Raw genomic sequence first — 7,500 nt, 5'->3', positions numbered from 1 at the left:
AGAAGGAATTAAGCAGAGGAGGAGGAGAAGAATGAGAAAAGAAAGGTCAGGAAACACGAAAAAAATAAAGTAAGAAAAAAACAAAACAGGTGTAAGAGAAGGACGAAAAAATAGGCTAAAAAAAAAATAAAACAGGAAGGCACAAAACAAAGGAGAAAGAAGAGGAGATGAAAAAGTCCAAGAGTTAAAGAATTATGATGACAAAGAAGCAAAAAAAAAGGTAACGGAACGGACACGAAAACATTAAAAAAGTCGCGTTGAAAAAAGAGAAGAAGGAAGAAGAGGAAGGAAAACAGGACATAAATACAAGGGGCGCGAGGATTTTTAATGAGGAGGGGAGAAGAAGAAGGAGGAGGAGGAGGAGGAGGAGGAGAAAAGATGGAAGAATAAGAAAAAAAATAAAGACTGATGATAAATAGGAAAAATGGAGGAAAATAAAGAATACTACAAAAAAAAAGAAGAAAAATAAGAACAATAGAAAAAAAGAGAAACTGAAGGGGAAGAAATTGAGAGAGTAGGAGATATTAGAACCACTCAGAGTCAACAGAGGGGCGGCCCAAGTGTGTCAGGTCAGGAAGTTTGTGGAGAGATAGTTGGTTAGTTAGTCGGTGGGAGAGTTGGTCGAGGAGGAGTTAAGCTGCAACTGATGGCTTCCTGAGTATATGGAAATCAGATTGCCCCGCTAACACTGAAGGTCTTGGCGCGAACTGGGAAGAGTTTACAGAAGAGGAGCAGGATGAGAAAAAGGATTCGAAGGAGGAGGATGAGAAGAAAGATTCGGAAAAGGAGGAGGAGGAAGAGGGGTAGAATAAAAGCAAAAGGAACGTAAAATAAAAGGAGTAGGAGACGAAGGAGAAAGAAGATAATGAGGAACAGAAGGACAAACAGGAAAAAGAGGGAGAGTAAGAGTAAGAGAAGGAGAAATAGGATGATGATGGTGAGTAGTGAGAAAAGAGAGGACGACAGTGTCAAGGCAATAAGATCTCTCATGACTCAGTGAGCATTGCCAAATTCACACGCGGGTGAACCTTCCATTCATGTCCGTTCACGCCGCTCAGAGCCACAGCCAAGACAGACACCAATGCAGGGAAGGAACACAATACTTGATACTACAATTATAATTCTGTATACTAAGGTTTCAATCTGTCTTTCGATGTATATAACGTACATAACCGTAATATCAGCTTCTCAGACTCATACAACCTCACTGCTTAATGAGTAACATCAAACTAAGCAAATCTCACATCACACAACAAACATAAACAAGAGAAGAAATTTAACACTGACACGACGCACCATCCTACTCTTAATAATCCTCTTCCTCCTCCTCCTCCTCCTCCTCCTCCTCCTCCTCCACTTTCTCCTCAAACTCCTCCAAGACGCGACACGCAAGAGGGAAAATAAGACCAGTCACCCCGGGAACACGACTCCGCCATCAGAGTCTCGCCGGCCGGCTGCTGGAGGTCCCTTTAGCGCCTTCTTGATCTCGACACATCACTTTGGCCGTGACGGGCGACACACACTACGTCACCAGCCTCCCCTCTACCCACCGTGCATTCCCTCTTTAGCCTCACACATGTGCACAGCCAGCCGTCTTCCATCAGCTCCTAACATCTCTCTCAGCGGCCGTTACCCCTCTCCGGACTTACGATCAGACCCATTCTTAGCCTCTCAGCTTCACCCCTTCCAGCAGTCACACTTTCCCCACTTTTTCTCAGTCTCCCTTCATCATTCCCTTTAGCCTTTTTCCTCAGAGCCTTTTTATTAGACATTCTATGATTTCTTACTGCATTCGCCCATTCATTCTCTTCCGACGTCTCCTGTATCCTTACATTCCGTTCCCTAAACGCCTCCTCCTTTAAACAGCAAGTTTCTGATTTCCTTTTTCCAAGAATCTCTCCAGTCCCGCCGAGTCTCACCAGGGAGTAGAGTGGCAGGAGCGGAGTCCTTCTTGACAGCCACGTGTTCTCTTCTGACATTTTCTTCGATAACATGAGCCTATGATATCGAGATTTTGGTGAAACAGCAAGATTTTTTTTTCTTATTTGGAAGTAATGGCAATTATCTTCAAAACTATAGACGGCAGAAAGTCACACAATATCCTCCACACTGATGTCTTATTGTGTGTTGTAAGCAAAGCCACGCCTCTTCTCCCATCTCAAATAGAGTACCTGGGAGAGTACTTTTAGTCGTGATCCTTTCTGTAACCCCCAAACATAATACATGGCTAAAGACCACGTGGGCTAGATACAACTGAGAGACACCTACAATTTTTCCACTATTGCTAAGCTGTTCTCAGATAAGTATAGTGATGCTCTGATATGTGAGATAATATATAAGATCTTGGCAGTATATCAATAGCTTTTTTTTTGTGTAAATAATACTTTTTATGGAGTTAATTAGGGGATGTTTAACTGTGATTTAACTCATTTTAATATTTTTTCTTGTGTATTGATGCGTGTTTAATTAAATTTTGGATTAATTTTACTTGAGATTTATCTTTTTAGAAGTTTTTATTTGCAACTTTTTTATATTAGTTTAGTTTGATTAAGTTTTAAGTTAATGTTTTTTAATATTATTCTTTTTTTTTTTATTTTGTTTAGTACGCATGTAAATTGTTAGTTTATTTGAAGATTATTGTTTTCTATAGGATATTTTCTTTTTTTGCAGTTTTATCAGTTGAAAAGTAATGTTTTATTGATTTTTAACGTAAATAATTTAGTTCCTTTTCTTTCTTCTTTCGGTTAACTGCTAACAGTGATGCTTTATTTATTGAAATATGAAGTTTTATGGGCATATATGAGGAATTATTTGTCATTATTTTGTGGACCAATCGTATGTAATTAAGTGTATATTTGTAAGGGATGTTGATGGTCAATAAACAATAACAATAATAATAACAATAATGTGTGAAAATACTTTTGATCATGTTTCTTTTATTACTATTTTCATCCAAACTCCCCAAAGGGAACACTTCGACTTCCCTTTGACGTCCGATCAAGGTTCGTTCTTTGATGTAAAAGTATAAAAAGGAAAACCTATTAAACTTAAGACGTGGTAACCTACTTTACTGAGAGGCAGTTAAGGAGGACCAGCGGGAGGGTGGCCGATGGGAAGAGCAGAGAGGATAGATAGTTGAGGTTATCAGGATAGGCAGACGGTCCTTCCTCTTTCCTCGACTCTTCGATACCTACATGGTACACTGAATATTTGAGATCATACACACTACTCAATTGGATTAGAGAGTGCCGATGTAATGTTGCCATTAGAAAGTATTAATATTTAGATCATAACACAAAAAATAGGAGAGCCTGCAAGAAACTGTCATTTACACACATGGTATTCACTATTCTCTAATGATTGTCCCTCTTCTGCCATACTTTCTGTACTCATATAGTACTAAAAATTCATATTATGTAGAATAGTCTTGCTAAACGTGGAAACTTTACTGAACACAGAGGCGCAGATCGTTCATGTAATCATCTTCTCAAGCCAAACCCCACATAGCAAATAGTCCTAATGTAATTTGATTAATTACTTAAGTAATTATCAATAAACAATTTCATAAATTATGCATGAATTTCCCACCTCACTTCCGCAAGATTAAAGTATATAGATCATTCCGACCTTCAGATGATATTATGTGTGTGTGTGTGTGTGTGTGTGTGTGTGTGTGTGTGTGTGTGTGTGTGTGTGTGTGTGTGTGTATATATATATATATATATATATATATATATATATATATATATATATATATATATATATATATATATATATATATATATATATATATATATATATATATATATATATATATATATATATATATATATATATATATATATATATATATATATATATATATATATATATATATATATATATATATATATATATATATATATATATATATATATATATATATATATATATATATATATATATATATATATATATATATATATATATATATATATATATATATATATATATATATATATATATATATATATATATATATATATATATATATATATATATATATATATATATATATATATATATATATATATATATATATATATATATATATATATATATATATATATATATATATATATATATATATATATATATATATATATATATATATATATATATATATATATATATATATATATATATATATATATATATATATATATATATATATATATATATATATATATATATATATATATATATATATATATATATATATATATATATATATATATATATATATATATATATATATATATATATATATATATATATATATATATATATATATATATATATATATATTTATGAAAAGGCCAAAATGACATTCTTCAAATGTTATAGTAGTCATACTGTAACGCGACATTTTTGATAAGTAGCTAGACGTCACACTCACGTCACACTCAAGCCACGCTCGAGCCATGCTTGTGGTGCAGCTTGCCGGCAGCTTTAGTGAAGGTCAATAAGGATATTTTCATAAATATATCGCTCGCACCTGCCGGACTATTCATCAAACTGCAGGATCAGTTAACATTAGCTATACATCACTTACTTTCGGGAGATGATAGGGTACGACCGCATATTTCACTTTATAGTTTAATATGATTTAGCTCCTTCCTTTAATAATGCATTTACTTCTGTACAAAAGTCTTCTGTCTCAAGAAAAACGAAACAACACAATGTAAGACGCACAGCGATCACTTGCGCTACTTCATAACTCCCTCCTAGCCGAGCCGTGAGAGATTAATGCCTCGCAGTCCCAAGGCGAGGGTGAGGCAAGGGTGAGGTGAGCCCACCCCGGTCACCCCTTCCTACCAGTGCCCTGAAAGTGGTGCTGTAGGTCCGGCGCTTGTGCCGGCTGGTGATGGATTGCCCAGAAACACGTCCATCTCTTCCCCAAACTCCCCTCCCTCACTATGCATTCATTTCTTGCTTCTCTCTCTTTCTCCTTTTTTTCAGTATCTTCCTTTTTAACCATACACTTACTTCTTTCTCGTTTCATTCCTTCATTGGTTCCTTATCTCTCGATCTTCTCTCTACATTGCCTCCTTACATCATTTACTAACTTCTAACCATTTCGACTTTCGGTCCTTCCATCTCCATCAACTTCCTTCCATTTATGTAACTTGACATCTCTCTAGCGTTGCTCCAGACATCCATAACCTTCCTAACCTGTCCAAACCAACCTCATTTATGTCTATCTTGACGCACGAGTTTTCTGTAGGCGTGAAGATCAAACTTTTGCCCAACACCAGCTACCATTAAATTCCCCACCCATAAACCCGGAACCGCTCAATCCACTAAAGTTTATCCCTTATTTTCCCACTGCCTCCCCACGCCCAACACTCCCATTCCCCTCTCTCCACCACCCTCACACGCGCAGGCAGTGAAAGGGTTTCCGCGTAATCAAATTATATGCTAAAACAGGCAATTTTCACCAATAAATGTGCGGGTGGACTGATTAAATAGCTTTTGTGGTGACATGATGGCTCAGTCGCACTCTTTACGGCTGCTATACCAAAAACCACAGCAACTCACCCACTTCTACAGCAATGTTCACCACTAGGGCAACCATCGCAACTCCATAATGTTTACCACTAATGTCAACCACACACCTATATATACCGCTAACCACCACCACAACCATCACCTACAAAACCTCCTCCAAGGCCATCATTGATAGTCATCATAAGAACCACCAGTCACCACAACTACATCCATTATTTCAGTACAGTATCATTCATCACTACTATCATAAACACCATTCCCACCTCCAATACCACCACACAAACACCAATACTACCATCAATACCAAATAGGCCCCAGTGTAAACCAAATCACCAGTTCGTGTTAACATCACTTTCATAAGACTCAGTTCGCTTCCACATAGAAATCTCAGCGTTCCATTTCCGAACTATGTAAAATGTTTTTCAACCATTTTCAAATTACACACTGCAATATCCAGCTGGACACTGAGTCAGGGTGCAAAGTGGTTCACTGCACCGTGTTATGAGGCGGCAGTGTGGGCGGCGGGCGGAGGCTGCCTCGCTGGGTGGGCGGGGAAATACCTGAATAGAGCTATATAAAGCTTTAACCTGTTAGAACTATGATTTTTTTTCACTTATGCCAAAAGAATTGATGGAAATATGATTATAAAGACATCACTCATATAATTCATTAGCTTTACCTTAAAAAGTATCCTAAAAATATTATAACTCAAGAAAATAATAGCAAAGAATAACCTTGCTCTTTTAAGGTATGTAATTTTTTCTCATTTCTCCCTATCGACTCTGTACTAACAACCCGATTACTGAGTCTGTTTCTGTCAGGTACTTCCACCTTGCCTCTTAATAAATCACTACCGTGCATGTTCATATTCATTAGTCTCTATCTGGTATGAATATTAAGTGTTCAGTAGTTGAATCTCTACAAATATATAAAAAAAATATTCAGTACCGAAACGAAAAAAAAATATACATGCGTTATAATTTAAAGTTCAATATCATCATCATTCGATTCCAAATGCAGGCTACTGGGCTTGCAAGTCTTTCTCCGCTGCATTCCTTTACGCGTGCAGATATTTGAACATTTCTTTCCACACATAAATGAGAGAAAAAAGAAGACAACTGAATACACAAGAGCAGTAAGGCTCGCCAAAAGCTGTCGCACAGAGGGAAAGTTGAAAGGAAGAAGGTTTCGAGTACTGCGTTGAGAGCATTGTGTAGGAATTCCTTTGACGATGCTTCGGTAGTCAGGCATCCAGTGGCAGGAGTTGAGATATACCAGAAAAGGATTTCATGATAGGAGAATGCGATTTCCTGAATTTACATAATTACAAGCATGCGCAAGGGACTCACCTGCATCTCTTTACTGATCTGCGTCTCATAATAACCAAAAGACAATCGTATTACAATGAGTGAAATGTTTAGTTACCAAGGTGCAAGATTAATCCCGTAAAACCAACAATAAATGAGTAACATAAGTAGTTTTCTTCCTTCCTAATCGCCGCCTTCACAGCACCACATTAAACCATTAAGGTGTAAGCCTAAATAAAAGATAAATCCAGTATAATAACGTTAGAAAAAAATGACAACGCTTATTATAAAAACGTCGAGAAGGCAGAGGTGAGGTGGGAACGTTGCGTGGCTACCCTCCTGTATCTCCCTCCTCTTTTCTTCAACCTAACAATATCTTCAATGGTAATTTTTCTATTACTCAATCACAATTAACGCTTCTACTATGGCATTATGATATAAATACATCATTAAGGCACAACCATTAAATGATAACAAGAGAATAGTGTAACTATCTGCCCAAGTGGTCTGAGCCGCCCGGTAACTACGCAGTAATACTCGTAACAAGATTACACTCCGTTTTCTTCTTTCTCACCACACCACTGCCAGACCAATGATTGTTTGAATGATAAAGGAAAGAAAGACAAATTTATTAAAAATAATT

The 7,500-nt window shown here is 36.5% G+C and overlaps 1 long non-coding RNA gene across 2 annotated transcripts in view; it reads right to left on the bottom strand.

Moving 5' to 3' along the window:
- Positions 1–7,500, bottom strand: part of LOC123509537 — a 62,651-nt gene that overhangs the window by 54,885 nt on the left and 266 nt on the right. The gene's annotated exons all lie outside the window — the stretch shown is intronic.

The sequence above is a fragment of the Portunus trituberculatus genome, chromosome 27, assembly GCF_017591435.1.
Source record: "Portunus trituberculatus isolate SZX2019 chromosome 27, ASM1759143v1, whole genome shotgun sequence".
NCBI lineage: Eukaryota > Metazoa > Arthropoda > Malacostraca > Decapoda > Portunidae > Portunus > Portunus trituberculatus.
This window is presented reverse-complemented; position numbering and strand designations above follow the sequence as displayed.